Below are 23,302 nucleotides of genomic sequence, written 5' to 3' on the forward strand. Positions count from 1 at the left end.
AGGGGAGCCGCCGACGGAAAGGGGGCTCTGGGTTTCCCTTTCATAGGGAACCCCTAGGTGGGCTGTCGACATCCTGTCTCGCACTTAAACGAGCGCTCGAGCTCGCTTGTTCTTCGACCTTGCCTGCAACTCGTCGTCAACTTCGCGTGCAGCTCGCGTGGACCTCGCATTGTGACTTCGCCTGCGGGTTTCCTCGAGCTCGCCTGAAGGTTGCGAGCTCGCCTGTAGCTGCGTCGAGATCGCCTGCAGATCTCCTAGCTCGCCTTCGGATATCGTCCGCGCCATGCTCGAGCTCACCTGAGGAGCTCGCTTGAAGCTCCTCGCCTGCGGAGGTTTGGATCCACACCCAAATCCAACAAAAACTAGGCAGGATCAATCCAGATTAAATCCTGGACTAGTTTGTGAGTGGCAGCAAAAGAAAGCCAAAGAATATGCATAGAAAATGCTTCATTCCAATAAATCTTTAAAATAACAATTTCCCTTTTCTTAAATAATTAAATCATGTCAAAGCGTGTTAAGCAAATTTTGACAAAGTTGATGTCTGAAAGCAAAATTTTGAGAGATTGACAAGGTTGTATTCCATATACAAAAATGCAACTTTACCAACAAGCAAATGATCCAATTTTCCATCCCCTTTCTTTCTTCTCTCTTATTTTTCTGTAAGGTTGTAGCTATGATGCTTCCATGATATGAAGATGCGCTTTAATGCCATATATTGCTCAGATTAAAGGTAGGAATACATTTATGAAGTACTATTCGGGGCTAAGGCACTTCACTTTGCAATGATGAAGGCAGCTTTTCTTGAAGCACAATTCACGGTGAGCTCTCAATTCCTCCAAGTTACTGGACTCCCTTTGCTTTTGTGATTTGTAGCATGCTATTATAATTTCACATCCATTTTACACGTGAAAAGCTCTACACGTAAAGTTAATCATCAGCTGGGGAAATAATAAAAATACTACAGTTTTATAAAGATAGGAAAGGGACTGGTTACCTTTTCTTTTGAAATTCCACATGCGGCTACTCCACGGCAAGAAATTAACAAACTAGCCACAATTCCATTTAGGTAATTAGAGTTTGTTTTTTCAAAGAAAGTGAGAATATGACCCGCTCTGGAGTTTAATTAATTTAGCAACCATTTCAAAGAGTTCGACTGCAACCAACCACTTTGATGTATTTTTTTAATGAAATTTTGATTCAAATCCCAAAATGCTCCAGAAAGCATCTGGCACGTGCGTGACAACATGTCTTCTTAATCAAACTTGAAACATTACGTGTGTTTAACGATACTTTAGTAATTTCAATTAAAATTCTACTAGAAAATATGTCAAGTTAATTGATTCCTATGCAACTAATGCAACACAAGTTTTGGATCCCGAAGATCTATAGTTGTACTCTTTTTCCCTTTACTAAGTTTTGTCCCACAGGGTTTTCTTAGTTAAAGGTTTTTAATGAGGCAACTAATGCAACAAGAATCTACTAATGTCGTGTACTCTTTTCCTCGACTAGTTTTTATCCCACTGGGTTTTTCTAGCGAGGTTTTTAACGAGGCATTGACATCATGTAGTAATGTCCAAGGGGGAGTGTTGTAAATATAAATACAATGAATGTGGACATTACTAGAAGAAGACTCTTCACCTACTTGTGACTTTTAGTATTCTCTTCCACATCTATATAATGTAATCCATGGAAGACAAAATGTATAGAGGAATGAGGAAGATGAATAAAATGAGAATTATTTTTCTCCCTATTTCTTCTCTTGTCTATTTACATTTACATTTCATGTTTGATTCTTACTTTTGATATGTGATGTATGTAGATACAACAACGAGATTACAACACGTTATCAGCACGAGTCTCTAACCATCTTGGGATCATTGAATCCATGACAAAGAAAACTTTCGGTGTATGTTACGAATCGTATCTTTCGTGTAAGTCCAAATTTTGAAATTCACTGCACTAGTTCATGTGGAAAAGTAAGTAACTGTTCTTTTCTTTGAGTGCTAATTTTTATATGATTTTGATTATGTTTTTACCATGTTGTCTTCATATGTTAAAGTGTATTTTAATTGTATTCTTTCTTCAAATAAAATATTTCTGTTAGCAATCAATAAAATAAAAGAAGACCTTAGATATCAGTTTAGGCTCACCATAGTTACATGCTTTTTCTAAGCACATATTCTGTATGACAAGAGTATTTTGACCTTAGATACCAGTTAATTGCATATTCTAATATCAAGTTTTGTAGTGGAGAGATTCCATGATCCAAGTTCCAAGACCATCTCTTTCGTTCTTCTTAAGTCACTTATAGAGCTTGATGAAATAAGAGAAAACTAGGGAAGAAACAAGGAACAACATATTAGCCTTTGTTTTTCATGATTAATGATTAGTTTATTTTATGACGAATACATGAGATGGCCGGAAAGTAAAAGGTCTAGCATGAAAATGTTTTTCCATCACAATGTTAATTTGTTTGAATAACCTTCGGTAATCTTGATGATCCAGCTTTTCTATTTACTGGTTTTCTTTCGTAGACATTTTCAACGACCCTATTAGTTGAGAATAATTGAACAATTTGAATCTTATTATCATTGGGTATGTTATTAAGCATAACATCACTACTAGAAACAGGACTTTTAGCGACGGACAAATCCGTCGCTAAAAGTCAAAAATCCGTCGCTAAAGGTTTTAGCGACGGAAAAAATAAAATTCCGTCGCCAAAAACCCGTCAGTACAGTGAGGGTAGCTAAAATCATTTTTAGCGACGGAATATCCGTCGCTAAATTTCAGCGACGGAAAATTAGCGACGGATAATCCGTCGCACTATTTTTTTTAAAAAAAGGAAAAAAACATTAGCGACGGAAAATCCGTTGCTAAAACATCTTTTAGCGACGGAATATCCGTCGCTAATATGTTTTAGTGACGGAAAATCCGTCGCTATAACTATTTTTTTTAAAAAATAAAAAATAATTAAGACGAATTTTCCGTCGCCATTAACATTAGCGACGGAAAATCCGTCGGTAATGTTTTTTCCCGTATCTATTTTCCGTCGCTAAAAGTATATTTAGCGACGGCTAATCCGTTGCTAAATATTTCTAATATATTTTTAAAAATAATTTAAAAATTGAAAAAACCTGTACAATAATATAATAAATTTAAAAATCTGTTCAATCAGCAGTTAATATTTATTCTCACGCATATATAACACATATAATTTAATTAAAATATTCCAACATAATAAACGTTGTTTATACAGCACACACCATGATAAAAATTGTTTATACAACACACTCATTCATTGTTTTCAAAGGTAAAAAAACAAATCAATCCTCCTGATCATCATCATCATCCTCCTCATCACCAGCTCCACTTTGTCTAGAAGTCCCAGCCTGCAAATATAAATCAAACGTTAACATGGCATGACATTCAAGTATAGCAATAACAGAGAGTATCATGGCATATTCTTATGTATTATATGCACGCACGCACAATTTTTACAACAACGCATGCACACCCTAACCCCGCAAGGAAAGCTACTCCTACCTAATAGCAAGATAGAGAGAGGTCTTAGCCCAATACGTGTACATGCACATACGCGTACACGCACAATACGCGTACACGCACAATTTTCTCACCATACGCGCATGTACGCGTACATGCTGATACGTGTACATGCACATACGCATATACGCACACACGCACGCACACGTACACGCGCGCATGCATGCACACACGCATACACGCGTGCATGCACGCACGCATACACGCGTGCACGCATGCACGCACGCGTACATGTATCCACAAAAAAAGTACTGGAAAATGTTTTACCTTGGCAAGAGGAGCTAGGCAGTTGGTTGTGCAGCTAGCGTTGGAGACAATGTTAAGGTCTGGTGTGTATGACTTATGGTTCACTCCCATCACAAACATTGGTGCATCTTTGCTTGGTGCAGAGATGACAACTTTCTTGGCACCACCCTGAAAACATTACGATGTAATCCGGTGTTAATAAAATAAACTCATGTAATCCGGTGTTAATAAAATAAACTCACCGGCAATATACATCATTATATTGTACACAACAAGTCCAACTGGGTAAGAAACAATATGAGGAAACAGAAAAGAGTCTAAGTAGAAACTATCAGAATAGGTTGACAAATGTGTGAACTATGTGATGAAAAAGAAATTTCAGACTGCTTAAAATAAAAGCAAAAAGGGTTGCCTTCATAACTAAGATTCAAGGATTGGCAAAAAATTTGAAGTCAGGAGATTGTTCGAAATTATAATATTCTGTTTTACCAAATTACCATAATGAAAGAAGTTTCAACTTTCAACACTGACACTATTATTACTTTCAAATGAGCCCTGTGGCAAAATCAAATTCCTAACTATAAGAGAAAATACCTTCAAATAAGCAGCAGCCTTTTCCTTGTCAGTGCACCAGTTGACTCCACAACAAAATCTGCACAAGCCTTGCCCCATGGGATCTCCTCTGGGTTCCTTTAAAACCCAGTAACAATTAGCTCACCAAAAAACAATACATAACAAAGAAATAAACACTATCGAGAATGATATGAAAGACAACACTAAGAAAAGGATGCCAACCTGCAACCAAATACAGCAACTTGCTTCTCACCAAAGAGAAGGGTGTTAGAGTCCTTGATCTTGATGTCGTGGTGCTTCCATTGCCCATGGACATTGTCATACTTAAACATGTAGGTCTGCAGAAAACCATTAACACCATTAATAAAACAATCTATACGCAAAGCCTTCTTTAAATGAATGAGATATTTGTTTATCCAAATATTATTGTCATGATCAGTCCCCCCCCCTGAAATACAGATTAATCAATATTCAATATAATGAACATTGCACGAGAACAACTGCAAGAGAAGACCCTGACCTATTTCGAAGTCCTAGTAAGCAGAAAAAGCATCTTCCAGAAAAACTGACTGTTTAAAAACACTAGAACTCATGTTAGGTCCTTATGGCACCAGCCAAGACTGCTAATAAATATGGGCATCTAAAAAAGATTGGTAGTTTAAATTATAAGTCCATATTATCAGACAAGGGACAACAACAATAAAAGGGCCCTTTCAGAGAGGCCATCGTGTAAATTGTAGATATCAGAAGGTAATAAATATGGGCATCTAAAAAAAGAAAAGTAAATAATGTTGGATCATCTACAAGAAGACTATACTGTTAAGCAATTACAATGCTGAAAACTATTATGTTAGCATCACCTTTGTTAGCAACTAATATTGCATTTCAGAAAATTTGTTAGCAACTAATATTGCATTTCAGAAAATTTGTTAGCAACTAATATTGCATTTCAGAAAATTTGTTTACTGATATATCTAAAGTTTCATAAAGTGAAAATCCTACCATAATAATAAATATTGGAAACAACTATAATAGATTTAAGCAAAACTTCTATAGATAATGGGGAAAACCTCTCGCAGAACATTACTGAATAGTGAAGTCCACCAACCTAATTCTATGATATGCAACGAGACATTGATCTACATGTTAGTATAGCTATCTAAACAAAAATGCATACATTTGTAAACCATATTACTTACAAATCAAATGGCGCCAGACGCACGTTTTTCCGATAACTAAAAAAGTAATATTCCACAAGTCCAAAGTTTAAAAAAAAGGAATGATTTTTTTAGTTTGTAGAACTTTGACAACTGTAGATCAAAGTGAATAGAGTGAAATGAAAAATTTCTTCATGTATTATACAATTTTAAAAGGTGGGAAGGACAAGTTAATTATCACATGCTTAAAAACAAATTCTAGCATATGCAAATAAATGCATTTTTCCTTATTTTATCAAAAGCAATGTATTTATGTGCAAAGCAACATTCTAACGTAGGTGATTTATACAATGTATTTTCGCTGGACTCATAAATCATATCAGTACACTTCCCCATCCAATACTAAAAAACAAATCACCATCCACTAACGAAATGATGCTATAACATTCTGAGAAAATCATCACTAAATTCGAGATCAAGCAGATCTAGCGCAAATCTCACTCTAGATCCCAAAGATCAGCTAATACCACAAACAGGTCATTATCCAATAACGAAATAAAAGGGACGAATCTAAGAAACAGTCATTAACACCACCAATTAGCAAGTAACTAAAACTTTCAAATCTCGATCCAGATCCAAGATCCAAATAATCATCAGCACAATGCGGATCTAAAGATCTAATCGAAATTGAAAAAGGAAACCGTCGACAGATCTAGAAGTTATACCATGTAATCGGTGGTGATGAAGGGATCATTGACGGCAACGAGCTCGACATCCTCGCTCTAAAGGATCACCCTCGCCACCAATCGCCCGATCCTTCCAAAACCTAAAAAAAATCGTTATCAAATTAATAAGGTCTAAATGGAAGCAGATGATTACTAAAAGCAATATTCTTGGTTCTAAACTATACTTAGCTACCAATGACCAAATCCAATCAAAAATTCAGATCAAAGCCCTAAATATAAAGATCAATTAGCTACCATTTAGACCTCATTATGTAGGGGAGAGAGAAAGAGAGATTGAAGGGGAGAGAGAAAGAGAGATTGATGGAAGAGAAGGGTACCTTGAGAGAGAGAAAGAGAGAGGGCGTCGGCGGCGGTGGTGGTTGGGGCGGGGGCGGCAGCGACGGCGGCTCGTCGGCGGTTCGGATCCGGTGAAGAGAACGAGATGGGGGGAGAGGAGGGGGGAATGAGGAGGGGGATGAGGAGAGAGGTGAATTGAGAGAGGGATTTGGGGATAAATCCTTTCTCAGGCGCGGGCTGTCCAAAATATTTGGGCACGTCCGCGCCCAATTTTTTTCCTTGAAAACTTCTTTAGCGACGGAATTTCCGTCGCTAAAGACTTCTTTAGCGACGGAATTTCCGTTGCTAAAAACCCGTCGGTAAATTTAAAGCAACGGAAAATTTCCGTCGCTAATATATCCATTTCCGTCGGCAAAAAATGTTTTGCCTACGGAAATATAGCGACGGAAATTTCCTAGGTTGTGTGTGAAAAAAAAGTATAAATAAAATCAAACTAAATTCAATATAAAAATCTAGCTTATGGAAATGATAATCAAACATATAAACTCCTAGAGATTGAGTTTAGAAAACTTCTCCAATGAAGAAAAGAGAGAGAGAGAGAGAGAGAGAGAGAGAGAGAGAGAGAGAAGAAGGAGAAGAAGAAGAAGAAGAGAGGTTATATATATATACTTAGGGTTAGGGTTAAAATAATAATAATAAATATAATTAATTATATATAAAATTAAATAATTATGGAAAAATATCTACAAAATAATGCGTACTAGTTATACTAATACAACAGACTACACACAATAGTAGTAATAACACAACTGTTTATACAAAATTATACGTAATAGTAATAATAATACAACATATTATACAAAATAATACGTAATAGTAACGATGACACAACTGATTAATTCAAAAGTTTTTACTACACTAAGTTAATTTATCAAAATAATTTAAATAAATATAAAATTTGGACTTTAAATCGTAGAAAATTCTAGAAAATCGAAAAAATACAAATACTCTATTAAAAAATAATTAAATATTTTAAAATACCAAAAAATTTATTTTATCTAGTATCGAAAGTTTATGGGCATTACATAAACCTTGATTAATAATATGGTGAGTTTTGAAATTCTTTCTAACACGTGAAGTGTCATGGGTGTGAAGCTCAAGCCTACTCTTTGGGTTTGAAGTCATTTATACTTATCCCTAACTTTAAATATTATCCCTTAGACCAAATTCAACTTTAAATCTCAACCCTCAAGTCTAAATCTCCTCTCAAAACTCAAGTCCTAAAAAAATTGTACAATAAATCACCATGAAAACCTCAGTGTCACCCCTCCTTGGATGACAACAGTGTCGTGCTCCTCCTTTGACTCCAATTACTATCTCCGACAACAATTGTAGGCGTATAAAACTACCTATGGGTCCCTTAATACAGCTCGGCACGGTGATTCGACAAACCAACGAACCATCGGGTGACGTATCTAAACACGAAGATGAACAGTGGACGACATCCACATCAAAGAAGAAGTCAAAAGGCAAGGGAAAAGAGAAGTCCTGTTATAGAGTCTCAGCGATTCCTGAAAAGAACGATGAAGAGATAGCAGCTTTATCACTTTCTGATGGAGAACAGGAAGTCTTCGTGTTTGTTGGAAATTTGATGTAAAAAGACAAAGAAAGAAAATTTGACTTGTATTCTCTCAAAATCGATTACAATTTGGATTCCGATTACAAAAGAGAGGAGAATGAATTTGATTCTCCCCTTTGTTTAAAACGAACCATCGGGTGACGTATCTAAACACGAGCATTAGTCCACAACATCGAAGCCAAGTGACACGCAACTAAGCAGATTAATGAGGCGACGAGGCTAACGAATCGCACGCAAACAACGGAATACATCCACTCGCGTGCGGAATCAAGCTAACGGTTCGGCGAGTCAATGAGTCATCCAACCGTGGAACGGATTCGAACTCGAACTCCAAGACGGATTTACTGCCAAATCGGGATCCGGACTACCAAATCAGGATTCAGATCAATAAATCAGAGTCCAGATCAATAATGAAGTTCGAATAAACCACGAGACCGGAAAAAACGGCAAAACCAAACACCAAGTGGACTCGGCCAAAACCGAGCCACCAGAAGGTGGCTCGGGGGCCGAGCCACCATTTGCCTATAAATAGGCTAGGGGGGCTCATTTGTTGAGGGTTAGAATTTTTAAAGGCGAAGCTCTGCTAAATTAAGATCTGAACCTTGGAGATTTGAAGCTTTGAAGACTTGCTCTTTCAGATCCGGTGCTCGGCGATCGTCCACGTCAAATAAGGTAGGAGTTCGAGAGGGATCGGATCTGAGATCTATACGGTAATCCTCCGGATCAAAGCTTGGCCTTTGATCCCGAGAAGGCTATTATTTCCTTGGTGAAATAGTACCCCCCGGCTGTTATTTCCTTCGTGAGATAACACCCGCTATACCGTGTAAATCTAACCGGATCTAGATCGTGCGGTGGTCCACGGATTAACCCCGGCGCAGGCAAAGAACCCACAAAAGCAAGAGATCGCAAAACAGGATCTTGCGATTCGTTCGAAAAAGGAAAGTTGTAATCTTTTTTTTTATTTTTTCTTTGATTTTGTTGTAATCGGATCTTATAAAAAGACCGGATCTTTGTGTAATCGATAAACAATTGCCAAGGAGCACAATGACTTCAACGAAAGCTACGATTTTTCCCGCGAACAATCTGGCGACCACAGTGGGAGCCACCGATCTCGCTACCGAGATCGTCGCGTCGCCGCCGCGGATCTCGATCCCGGTCGAGGAGGAGGTCGAGTATGAATTCGACCAGCAAAAGTTCGAGGAGTATCTGTCATCCTCGTCCGGATCCTCCTCCCCCCGCAAGTCCAAGAAGTTCTCCTCCAGGAGAAAAGTTCGTTGGTACGAAGAAGTACAGAACGCCAACGAAGCTCTCACCCCAATTGACGCTAAAGTTGTGTCGGGTGAAGTTCCGCCGACCTCCAACCAGGTCAACCCTGTTCTCGCCGATGCCTCCACCATTTAGGGCGTTGTGACTCTCTCGAAGAGAGCCCGCCAGAGGCGACGTCAACGACTGGCGCGGCAACTCGCAAAGGCGATGGGGTCCACCGACGGAGTCCGCTATCATGCAGATCTGAAGAACAGGAGAGGTAAACAGCCTCAACCACCGAGGAATGGCAGCTCTTCCAAGCTGCCAACGAGTGAATGGATCCGTGTCAAACGGAATCGTTCAACGCTTGATGAGCGCATTCGCAAGCGCCGCGCGCTGTCAGCTTAGGCACGGGCTCGAGTCCAAGAAACCCGTAGAAGACTGCAGAAGGAAGTGGCCAAGAAGCCGCCACCAACCCGGGCTAAGGCACAATCGTTGCAGCCTTCGACGCAAGTTCAACCTCCGGCGAACCAACCGAAGTCGCCGATAATTCCAGTAGCTACTCCAGGAGATCCCGCGGAATCGTCCCGAAGAAGGAAGTCGGTCTTGGAGCGTCTCGGTCCACTCCCGATGGACGATGCAAAGCTCCGGTTCAAGAGCGTTTGGGCCTAATGAAGAAGCCCTGAACGACTCAACATGCTGGGGGTCACCGACACCTCTAACATGACAAAGAGATCAGGGCAGCTAGGCACACCAACTTGCGCATTGAAGTCCAGGAGCCCGCTGAGAACTCACGCCCACAAAGGCATGTTTCGAGGCGCGTAACTTTTGAAAGCCCAAAGAAGGCAGTTCGTCCTCAAAAGGAAACATTGTCATCTGATAGTGATAATGTTATACCTGAGAAGTCGTGCCAACACACGATAGGTCAAGCAGACGAATTGTACTATCGTGTTGGGGGTANAACCAGGAAAAGGAGTCCTCGAGGACTAGAAACTCAATGCCCCTGTTCCAAACTCATTCGGGCAGTATTGTCTGAGTGTAACTGCATCAAGATAGTTCCTAAAAGAGTTTCGGTTTTCGAAAAACTCAGTACCAAAACACCAAAACCAAGGCCTAGGCGTTTCCGACGAAGGAGAGCGGTGGTTGAAGATGGGGAATTTCCGAGGGTCACCACCAATATGACCAGCAAAGGGACGTCGACACGGGATAATCTCGAGTCGATTCTGAAAGCACCCCGACGTATAACCCGTCTGTAGTCTGGAACCATCAAACGAGCAACTTATGGTAGGGTTCAGACAAGACTACCTTCAGAAGATGAAAAATCTGATGCTGGCTCCGCGATCGCATCAGATAATACGGTATCCAGCGAGGGACAACCCTGCGAGGCACTTATGATAAGTGCGGAACAAGTGGCTAAGATGCTCGAAGAAGCCATGGCTAAACAACAGGAGAGCTTCAGGTTCGAAATGCAGATGGCCATACAGAACATGAGAGAAATGCATGACCAACAAATCCAAGCATTGACGAACCAGCAAGGCGAGCCAAGTCGTCGTAACCGGGTTAATCTGGAAGATGAGGACACAAATGCGAATGAGACTCATAATGCCAATAGTCCTCCCGTCAATGCAGGGGATGGTAACGAGAATGCTAGCGAAAACACAGGTGAAAACTTAAAGATTAAAAACCTCAAGAGCAAAATCAATACATTGATTTCCTCTCAAGAGATGAAGAAGACGGGCATTCCTTGTCCATACCCAAGAGAATGGGAAGCGATCCCATATCCGGCGAAGTTCAATCTAATTAACTTCATGCCGTTTAATAGGATGGGTTCACCCACTCAGCATTTGATTTACTTCAAATCACACCTGGGGGTTATCTTTGGTAATGAGCCTCTGATGGTACGGTCCTTCGTTGGCACTCTTTGTGGAGCCGCCTTCGATTGGTATCGTCGCCTCAAGCCAGGAAGCATGAATAGCTGGGATGATATGGAGACTAAATTCCTCACTAACTTCTTTAACGATGATACCGAGATATCCATCGGGTCGTTGCTTGACGAGAAACAAAAAGACGGGGAATTGGTTGACACCTTCGTCAAAAGGTTCCTGAACAAGGCGATGAACTGACGGGACCCGATCACTGAGGAGTTTATTCTCCAGACTTGCCACAACAACCTCGCACTGGACGTGTTAGAAGCAATGGGGACAGCACCGTCCAAAACCTGGAAGGATTTGAAGGTCCGAGGAGAACAAGCCGAGCGATTCCTCAGAAGGAAGAAGGCGAAAAGAGGCCAGCAGGCGACGAATGCTCCACAACAGAATTTCGTCCCACGAGGGAAAGGTAAGGCACATGCTAATGCAGTTGATGCTAATCAAACTTTTCAATTGCAACCTCAGCAACAGCCGCAGCAACAAGCACCACAACAATCTCGGGGGCAATGGCAACAACGGCCTCAGAAGCAAAAATCTTCGGAGCCGAGGTTTCCTAAAGTTTATTCCTTAAAAGATGATGAAGTTCCCGGCATCTTTAAGTACCTATTGGAGAATAACAAAATCCAGCTGCCGACGATTGTGGATCAAGAGGGGGCTAGCAAAGTGACGGATCCGAAGTATTGCGCATACCATAGAGCGGTCCATCACCCTACCAAGTCGTGCTACCATCTCAAGGATAAGATCCAGGCGTTAATTGACGTAGGCGTCATAACCCCGAAGCCGTCCATGAATGTTGGAGCAAATGTGGTGTCAATCAGCTTTGGATCGGTGCCCACAACATGGTTCAAACCAGAACGCATCACCAAAGTAGGAATGAAGACAGTGAACGATGACCCACATGGACAGCGCCAAAAAGGACTTGTGCCACACACAGCCCCAAACGGTGAAATCCTCTGGGTTCATCCCGATCTAATTAAAGATGATCAGTGGACGACTTCCTCGACCAAAAAGGGTAAAGGAAAGTCCTGCAATGCTACTTCCGCAATCTTCGAAGAGGATGGTAATGAAGCTCCTACCTTCCCGCTCTCCGAAGTAGAACAAGAAGTCTTCGCCACTAGAAGCGGAAATGAGTATCACTACAATTACCCGCCACCTAGTGATCAGGGGGTGACTAAACGGGGACCAGCCAAAACTCTCACGGAGATGGGGGTGATTACGAGTCCTACACCGGGCGAAGAGGCTCGACGACAGCCGGTGAATAAACTGAAAGAGAAGAATCCCCATGAGGTTCAGAATCCGAAGCAGTTTCGTTTCAATCGTCCGATTGGAAGAGAAAAACTGGAAAGCTCGAAAACTCCACAAGTCTTCGATATAATGGCTCAACTAGCCAACATTCCAGCACGGATAACGTTATATGAGTTGCTGCGGTTGTCCAAGGAAACCAGGGAGGCCTTGCAAGAAGCTTTGGCCAATTCAGAGGTGTTTCTGACTCAAATCAAGCCGGTGCTTGAAGAGCCAGAACCGCAGAGTCAACACTGTAATATAGCGACTAAGAACCTTCCCTGCATTACTTTCACCAAAGAGGATATGCAGACGAAGAATTCGAACCACGATCGACCGCTATATTTCATCGGGTACATTGGCTCCAGCAAAGTCAACCGAATCCAAGTGGATCCGGGTTCCGCTGTGAGAGTTGGCGTCCACAGGCACTGTTATCTATGGATTCAACACTAGCGGGTCAAGACCCTTGGGTAAGATCCGGGTAAAGTGTCAAATGGGAGATTTGAAGACAGAAGTCACATGTTATGTGATCGACGCCGAGACTTCATATAACTTACTATTGGGTAGGCCTTGGATCCATAGTAACGTTATAATCCCCTCCACTCTCTATCAGTGTTTAAAGTATGTCGACACTGATAATAAGGTTAGGACGGTGGTCACGGATAAGCAACCATTCAAAGGGTATGAGAATTATTTCACTGATTCTCTCCTTTATGGTAACGAATCCGATACTGAATCATCGGTCCATGGCATGGACAGCGGAGAAGAAGCTGATACCGAAGCCGGATTTGATTACAATGGAGGTTATGTTTTAAACGACATTGTACCCTTTGTAATCAACCTTGACGATGAACAATTATCAGAGGGCAGTTGTAACTGGCAACTTGCCAATAATGAAATAAATAACGATTTAGAGTACTCCCTGTCTCTTGATGATGTGATAAAAGAATTGTATGATAATCCCGATTCATATATGCCGCTTCGATCGTCCTATATAGCGAAGGAACGCCTCCAGCATTCTTTCGGAACGACCCTGGTCATCCCAACCAAAATGGGAGGTGAAAAAGAAGTGATTTACGGTAAAGGGAAAAGCTCTCCATTACCGGATCATTTCTTAAGGGAAAATGAGAATGATGACAAACCTGGTCGGCATTTATCTAAGTATAGCCCGGAAGCGCGCAAGCTCATGGAAAAGCAGGGATATAATTTCACGCTCGGAGAAGGTCTATACTTCGATCGAGGTCCTCGTATTCCACCCAAAGCGACATATGTACCCAAAGGAAAACCCGATGATTATTATAAATACAGACGAGGGTTAGGGTATGAATCTTCTTCAGAAGACGAATGTTGTTGGTTAATTAATGACCAATCATCTGGGCGATACAAAAATGGGTACTCATCAGATTCCTCAGAATGGGATTCCGATACAAGTCTGGGGGAAGCTTTCAAAGCCCTAATGGCGAACATGGCTACAGCTGATCCGTCCACAATAGGAGACGACGATCAAATGCCAACATGGGAAGACCCGTGGGTTCATCACCTGAACATGCAGTATGGTGATAGGTTCGAACAGAGGGAACCCCCCACTGAAGATAAAATAGTCCAAATTAACATGGGTGACGAGGCCAACCCAAAGCCTATATTCATTAGCGATAGTCTTCCCCCAAATGAGAAGGAAGAATTAATTGCTCTCATCAGGGAATATATTGACGTCTTCGCATGGAACTATGAAGATATGCCAGGGCTCGACCCCAATGTGGCAATGCACCGCCTCGATATTAAGCCGAATGCCAAACCTATCAAACAACAGCAAAGACGGTATCGTCCGCAGATTATGGAAGTCATTGAGGCAGAGGTTAAGAAGTTGATCAAATCAGGATTTATCCGAGAGGAGCAACATCCAGACTGGCTAGCCAATATTGTTCCCGTCATGAAGAAGAACGGTAAAATCAGGATCTGTATCGACTTCAGAGACCTGAACACGGCATGTCCAAAAGACGACTTTCCTCTCCCAATCACAGATGTCATTATCGACAATACGTACGGATTTGAGAGAATGTCTTTTATGGATGGTTTTTCAGGATATAACCAAATCAAGATGCACCCAGATGACGAGAAGCATACAGCGTTCAGAACGCCCATTGGTGTCTTTTGCTACACGGTGATGCCTTTCGGTCTAAAGAATGCAGGCGCCACGTACCAACGAGCAATGACTAAGATTTTCCAAGAACATCTCAGGAAAACAGTCGAATGCTACGTTGATGATTTGGATGTAAAAAGACGCAACAAAGAAGATCACATCAAGGACTTGAAGACGATGTTCGATCTCATACGAAGTCATCAATTGAAGATGAACCCCACTAAATCCTTCCTTGGAATGTCCAGTGGAAAATTCCTTGGATTAGTCGTCACCACTAAAGGTATACATATCGATCCCGATAAGGTGAAGACGATATATGAACTGCAACCCCCTAGAAATCTAAGAGAGCTCAGAGGGTTGCAAGGGCGGTTAGCTTACATCCGGCGGTTCATCTCAAATCTTTCTGGGAAGTGACAACCGTTCTCTAAACTAAACAAGAAAGGGGTGTCATTTATCTGGGACGACGCTTGCCAAAAAGCATTCGAAGATATCAAAACATATCTGTCGAATCCTCCTGTTCTCGTTGCACCAAAGTCAGGTAGACCGTTCTTGATTTATCTCAAGGCGATAAACCACTCGATAAGTGCTTTACTAGCACAAGACGATGATAATGGTCACGAACAGGCAGTCTATTACCTAAGTCAGACCTTGGTAGGCATCGAGTCTCGATATCCGATGATTGAGAAAGAATGCCTCGCATTGGTATTCGCAGTGCAAAAGATGCGGCATTACCTGGTTGGACAGACGATTTACGTCATTTCTAACGGTAATCCAGTACGGGTATTTATGACGCAACCAGCCTCTATGAATTGGCGGTTAGCGAAATGGGCCATTCTCTTATCCCAATATGATTTGCACTTCAAACAACAGAAGTCGATCAAAGGACAAGCGATTTGTGATCATTTGGCGGCAAAACCGACAACGGATACGGCAGAAGTATATGATGACTTGCCGGACGAAACCCATGAGGTTAACACTACCTCGCACCAACAAGTATGGCAATTATACTTCGATGGTGCTTCGAGAGCAGTTAATAGGGCAATAACCCCCGGATGTTCTACAATCTCCTCCGGAGTTGGAGTCATCTTAATTTCCCCAGGGAAGCATGTGATGCCTCGAGCTTATTCACTGACTAGTCCATGTTCTAATAACGTAGCTGAGTACAATGCGCTTCTCATTGGACTCAGTTTCACCAAGGAGCTGGGGGTCGAATATCTCGAAGCTTTTGGGGATTCTCAATTTATAGTCAACCAAGTACGTGGAGAGTATGAAGTCAGGAACCAAGACCTGATCCCGTACCACCAGAAGGCCATCAAAATGGCAGATTCTTTTGAAGAATTCTTTATTGAATATATCCCTCGTCTCCAGAACGCTTATGCGGATGCACTGGCAGTACTAGCGGTATCACTTGCGCAGCCTCCCGAAACTAAACTATTAGTCACAGTAAGGACACATCAGCTCTGCATACCCATATACGATATGGATATTGAAGAGGAAGATGACGGAAACATAAACGCCAAGGAGGTGAATTCAACTCAAACTGAGTCTGAGTCCTGAGATTGGCGCTTTCCTATCATTGACTACGTCCAATATGGTATTTTGCTAGAGGATGTAAAAGAAAGGGAATCAATCCGCCGAAGAGCACCAAGATTCTTCTATAATACCGAGACCCATACATTATACCGTAGAGGGTACGATGGTTTGTTACTCCGATGCCTTTCGAACAAAGAAGCATAAGAAGTTCTTAAGGAAGCACACGAAGGAGAATGTGGTGCGCATCAGCCCGATCCCAAACTGTATGATCGCATCAGGAGAATGAGATATTTCTGGCCAACAATGGTTCGTGACACAATCGAATACGCCCGAAAGTGTCATGCTTGTCAAATACATGCAAATTATATGCATCAACCACCAGAGCATTTACACATGTCCACCACGTCTTGGACGTTTGAGACATGGGGCATGGACATTGTCGGTCCTATTTTTCCCCCTTCAGTCAAAGGTGAGCGATTCATCCTCGCAATCACGGATTAGTTTTCAAAGTGGGCTGAAATGATTCCGCTTAGAGAAGTGAAGATGAACAACGTCATCAATTTCATCAAGCATCATGTCATATACAGACACGGCGTGCCGAGACGGATCATTCATGACAACGGTCCACAGTTCATAAGCAACGCCTTTGTCAGGTTTTGTGACAAGTTCAAAATTCAAGATGTTTCGTCAACAGCTTATTATCCCGCTGCGAATGGATTAGCTGAAGCGTTTAACAAGACGATTATTAAAATCCTGTCAAAGCTCGTGAAGACCAATAAACGAGACTGGGACAATAAACTCGGTGAAGCACTCTGGGCTTATCGCACCACCATACGCACACCTACAGGGGCCACCCCATATTCATTGGTATACGGATGTAAAGCTGTGCTACCATTAGAGATTCAAATCCCATCCCTTCGGATCACTCTCGCAACCGAGATGACGATAGAAGAACAACACCAGAAACGTCTCGAATAACTCGAGATGTTGGATGAAAAGCGCTTGGAAGCTCAACAACACATTGAGTTTTATCAAGCCAGAATATCTAGGGCTTTTAACAAAAGAGTCCGACAGAGAAGCTTCAAGGAAGGAGATCTGGTCCTCGCTGCTCGCCGACCGATAATCCTCAACTCCAAGAAGAAAGGTAAATTTGAACCCAAATGGGAAGGACCGTTTGTGATAGACACAGTCTACTCAAACGGCACATATCGTCTAATTACTCAAGAGGGTGCCAGGCAATTAATGCTAATAAATGGGAAGTTCCTAAAAAAGTACTATCCCTAGTACATTCAAGATAACTCATTTACCGGGAAGTTCCTTGAAGAATATTACACTTAATATTCTAGAGGATAACCCAAAATTATTTTCACCACCAAAATCCCTCACTGATCAATTTCAATTGACAGTGAGTCCACCAAAAGTGTCTTTCCAGCCCTCTTGACTCTTTCCATGAACAAGAGGTCCACTTTCAGTTCAGAGTTCCCTTTCGATAAACGAAAGAACTCCCTTCTTTTTCTCTTTGGTTAAGCCTTCTCATGGTTATAACCGAAGTTGAAATTTCACTTCGATAAACGAAAAACTCATCTTTCATACTAGATAACCAATCCTATAAAAGGTAAGTTTATCTAGATATTCCAGATTCTCGGAGTGGAGATCCCACTTCTAGTTTCTTTTGCACTGGAAATAGAATATAAAATTCTTCCTTTCCAGAATCAAGGAATAGAATATAAAATTCTTCCTTCCTTGTATTCGGGTTCGCCTTCACCCTAAAAGAAGACCGGGAAATAGAATATAAAATTCTTCCTTTCCCGCACCGATCTTTTCCAAAATTTATCAATCTAGGATTCATCCTAGGAAGTTTATCCCGAATCCTAAGCAGGGATAAGTCTGCGCCTAACACGCGCTGCCGGTTTAGTCTTTTTCCGCACAAAAAGACACCAGAGTTCGATTCTGGGGTATTCTATCCTGAAACCTAAGTAAGGATAAGTCTACGCTTAACCCGCGCTGCCGGTTAGTTCTTAACCGTTAAAAAGAACACCCGGTCATATATTCAACATTGTGGTAGGTTGTTATTAATAACACCAAAATTCATGCCTTACACGCATGGGGAATTTCATCCTGAATCCTAAGAAAGGATACGCCGACGCCTAACATGCGTCGCCGGTTTAGTCTTTCTCCGTAGAAAAAGACACCAGAATTCGATTCCAGGATATTTTATCCCGAAGCCTAAGTAGGGATAAGTCAGCGTCTAATATACGTTGTCGGGTAGCCTATTCCCGTAACAAGGGCGAAGTCTACGTATTCGAAGTCATAGCGCTGAGTCTAAGAGAATTCACTCTCTTAGCACAACGTTACATGCGGAACGGATTTAGACAATCCGCATGCTAGCCCGACTCAAACGGTAATCGGTAAAGGCTTATCAAACCCGTTGAAGGCTGGGGGTTGGCCAAAAATCCTAAAGTCAACAACTAACACGTGTCGCCGGATAGCCTATTCCCGTAACAATGGCAAAGTCTACGTATTCGAAGTCGTGGCAGTAAGTCTAAGGGAGTTCATTCCTTCAGCACAACGTCACATGCGGAACGGACTTAAAACAATCCGCATGTAAGCCCGATTCAAACGGTAATCGGTAAAAGCATTTCAAATCCGTTGAGGGCTGAGGATTTACCAAAAATCCTAAGTCAACGTCTGATACACGTTGCTGTTTAGTCTTTTCACAGGAGAAAGACGAAGTCTACATATTCAATATTGTAGCACTAAAAGAGTTAACTCTTTTAGCATAACGTCACATGCGGAACGGACTTAAACAATCCGCATGCTAGCCCGACTCAAACGGTAGTCGGTAAAGGTGCATCAAACCCGTTGATGGCTGAGGGTTTGCCAAAAATCCTATATATGCGAAAGTCACTGACGCACCAGCCCCATTAGTTGGTTTCGTGACTTAGACATCCAACAAATTCGGGATAAGATCCACACGTGCAGATGAATCAGCTTTAATAGTTGGTCCTGCAGCCCAATATTTAGGACCGCCATGCTCCAATACCTCAAGAGCTTAAACTATGTATACTCCAACAAATATCAAGCGATCCAAAACCCTAGGTCAACGCCGGTCAACGTGTAACCCTAGGTCAACGCCAGTCAACGCGTTGCAATCAAACAGTCAACGTTCAACGCCGGTCAACGTGTAACCCTAGGTCAACGCCAGTCAACGCGTTGCAATCAAACAGTCAACGTACAACGTTCGAAACCCTAGGGTCAACGCCAGTCAACGCGTTGCGATCAAACAGTCAACGTACGACGTTCGAAACCCTAGGGTCAACGCCGGTCAACGCGTAACCCTAGGTCAACGCCGATCAATGCGTTGCAATGAAAAAATCAATACTCCGAAAAGTATACGAGTATAAACTGCTTCTTAGTTACTCCGAAAAGTATACGAGTATAAACTTGGAGAATATTTTTCTAAAAATATTCTTAAGGATAACTCAACAACACTACGCCGGACAACGCGTCGCAAATGAGAGCTCAACGCCAACAATCGATGGTCAGTTCTATGTTGAACCAACAAACACGAGCTAAAGATCAGAAAATCAGGAATCAACTTCAAGTTCAAAATTCTGACAATGGTCAGACAATAAATGCAGCACCGGAACCCTTAAAGACGTTCGACAAAGCAACGAATAGCCTGAAGGATTAAAGGAATCAAGAACAGAAGCCATTCTAAGGTCCCGTTACACCGACTGAAGGTTAGGATAATCATATCCAAAGTATTCCAGACTCTTCTATAAAAGAACGAGGCTAAAATACTTTGGAGGGGGTATCTATAAAAGAACGAGGCTAAAATACTTTGGAGGGGGTATCTGTAGGCGTATAAAACTGCCTATGGGTCACTTAACACAGCTCGGCACGGTAATTCGACAAACCAACGAACCATCGGGTGATGTATCTAAACACGAGTGTTAGTCCACAACATCGAAGCCAAGTGACACGCAACGTAGCGGATTAACGGGGCGACGAGGCTAACGAATCGCACACAAACAACAGAATACATCCACTCGCGTGCGGAATTAAGCTAACGGTTCGGCGAGTCAACGAGTCATCCAACCGTGGAACGGATTCGAACTCGAACTCCAAGGCGGATTTACTACCAAATCGGGATCCGGACTACCAAATCAGGATTCAGATCAATAAATCAGAGTCCAGATCAATAATGAAGTTCGAATAAGCCACGAGACCGGAAAAAACGGCAAAACCAAACACCAAGTGGACTCGTGGCCGATCCACCAAGGTGGTCGGCCACCTTTGCCAAGGCACAGTTTTGAGTGCCTATAAATAGGCTAGGGGGGCTCATTTGTTAAGGGTTGGAATCTTTGAAGGCGAAGCTTCTCGTGATTCCATCGAGTATTTGTGTTGCCAAATCTATGATTGACCTCCAATGAGTTTATGACATCACCCTACATAATGTTTTAAAAAGCCCCTTCTTAGTCTACCTAGGTGTACGCCTACTCCTAGATGTGCCCAATCTACTAACATACGGCCTAGTGCCTAAGTTGTTTCTAAGCTGCCCATGTAGGTTATGAAAGTGCGTAAAGGAATGCGGTCTATGTACATGGATTACACCCTTCAAGCTTGATCGTGATTTCCTCCGTTGTAGCCTCCACATTCTCCAACCTCTTCCAAACTCCTCCATCCTCAAGCCTCCAGCTATGATCACCTTCTATACCTCCTTGACCTTCAGCAAGACATTTTCTACCACCACTAAAAATGAAGTAAGAAATCTGCCTAGATACTAGCCTAATGCCTACAACATTTGCATATATCATAAATTATTATAATTAAAAAAATAAAAAGTAAGATAACCACCTAGGTCTTGCCTAGGCGCTTAGGCTATAGGCATCTAGTCCAACGCCTAGACCACCTAGTCCTTGATGATTCATCTCCTCTTATGAAACTCTGTCAAGCCCTTACAATGCCTTCTGAGGTTCAATTACCTTCTCACCATATCCTAACACGACTCTAAAAAGTTATTAAAGACATAAAAATCTACATGCTGCTCATTTCATATCACGATTAGATTTAGGTACATGCCTGTGACGCCCCTATTTTCACACATGGCTGTAGTCTAAGGTGAACCCAGAGATGTCAAACCTATCATGCACCCACACTGTACAACAACACGTTTCACCATCACAGTAATATCTCTCTAGTAGAATCAAATACAAGTGCGGGTACAAAACAGGCAAAATAAGGAAAATAAATGCAATAGACATGATATAGAAAGAGATATCTAATATATATAATCATGTCTCAACTGAATAAACTAAATACAACTAAAGTCTGAAATAAATGTGAAGTATCTCAATATGAGTTAACTGAAAATAAACTAAGGCACACAACCTTCACAAGATGAAATACAAAACTCTAAATGTCTAGAGATAAATATCAATTACGGTGGAGTCTCATCTACTAAAAATATATGACGGAGACTACGCTGGAAGTCCGTCATCCTGTGGCTCTCCAGAACTTTGAGCTCCTGCCTAAAAGGAATTGAAAAATAAAAAGAGAAACAACAAGAACGTCAGAGCGCTACAGCAAGATCATCTCCATCCGCCCCCATGGGAAGGGCTGCTAGATATGATAGAGGCTCTATCTATTAAGCATAGTCTACCTAGATCATTTACTCTGTATTTAAATAGAATTAATATTTAGAGACCTACAACAGGAGACATAGTGCGTCGAGCGAAATAATCTAAACAAGAAAATTCTCATGTATATACCATGTCTCAAATTGTAGATAACTAAATATCAATAACGGACTAAGAATAAACAATCTAAATAGAATCAATAATTAGAAACTCATAGCACGAGACTGGTACGTCGAGTGAAATAATATAAACAAGAACACCCTCATATATATACCATACGTCTCAAATTGTGAATCGCTAATCATCAATCCCAACTAAGAATAAAGGATAGCAATACAAGAAAATAAAATCAACACAATATCAGACCAAAAATATCCTCCACTAACCTTTAGAAGATAATGCAAATAACTGCATATAATCCCGCGTACTTACAAGAGTAAAGTACTTTGGTCATATATAACTCAACAATGAGTCATGTTCATAAATGGCGTCCACTAAGACTCAGGCTATCAGATAATTATCACAATACAAATCCTTGCAAAGTTTATAATTCATCGTATTATCATGCGGGATGGACTACTAAATCGGCATCCTAAAAGTGTACATGGATCATTAGTCTCATCGCATCAACGTGCGGGACGAACTACCAAATCAAGCATCCTAGGTATACGGCTCACAAGCCTCATCGCATCTATGTGAGGGACGGACTACTAGATCAAGCATCCTAAAACCCGACTCAATAGCCTGTACTAATGATATACTAACACACTATCGTAAGTAGTACTGAGCGGTTCTCATCAACGATATCCATACAAATATATAATGTTTAAATAACTTATATCTCCCGTGTAATCAAAACAATAATTGTATTAATCCTCTTCGGGATACCCATGTGTATGCTACGACACTATACGTGTATACTCATGATTGTACGTGTATCATTGTTCGTCTCTAACCCCGCATTCAAAAACAAAAGGCATAAAAAAACAATACTTCAAACAAAAGAGAACACAGGTTGGTCGACCCCCCCAGGGCGTCGGTCGACCGAACACAAATGTGCACAAAGTGCACTCACACGATCTCACCGGTCGACCAGCTAGCCTTGGTCGGTCGACCAGCCAGAGAAGATCTTCACAGATCAGGTTTTGACGTTTTTTATAACTTTATTCAAAAACTTAATTTTATTAACATGAGGCATATAACAAGATTTAAACTTTCATATTTGCTTAACAGGAATTAACTCAACATGATTTAAACTCTTGAATTAATCTTGTTAGGGTTTAGCATATCAATTAACCAAAAATTCTCAAATAAAACATAAATTATCAGCATGAT

At 41.4% G+C, this 23,302-nt stretch overlaps 1 pseudogene; it reads right to left on the reverse strand.

Annotated features, from left to right (window-relative positions):
• LOC109835661 lies at positions 4,404–22,381 on the reverse strand (annotated as a pseudogene).

Source organism: Asparagus officinalis, chromosome 1, assembly GCF_001876935.1.
Source record: "Asparagus officinalis chromosome 1, Aspof.V1, whole genome shotgun sequence".
Classification (NCBI taxonomy): Eukaryota; Viridiplantae; Streptophyta; class Magnoliopsida; order Asparagales; family Asparagaceae; genus Asparagus; species Asparagus officinalis.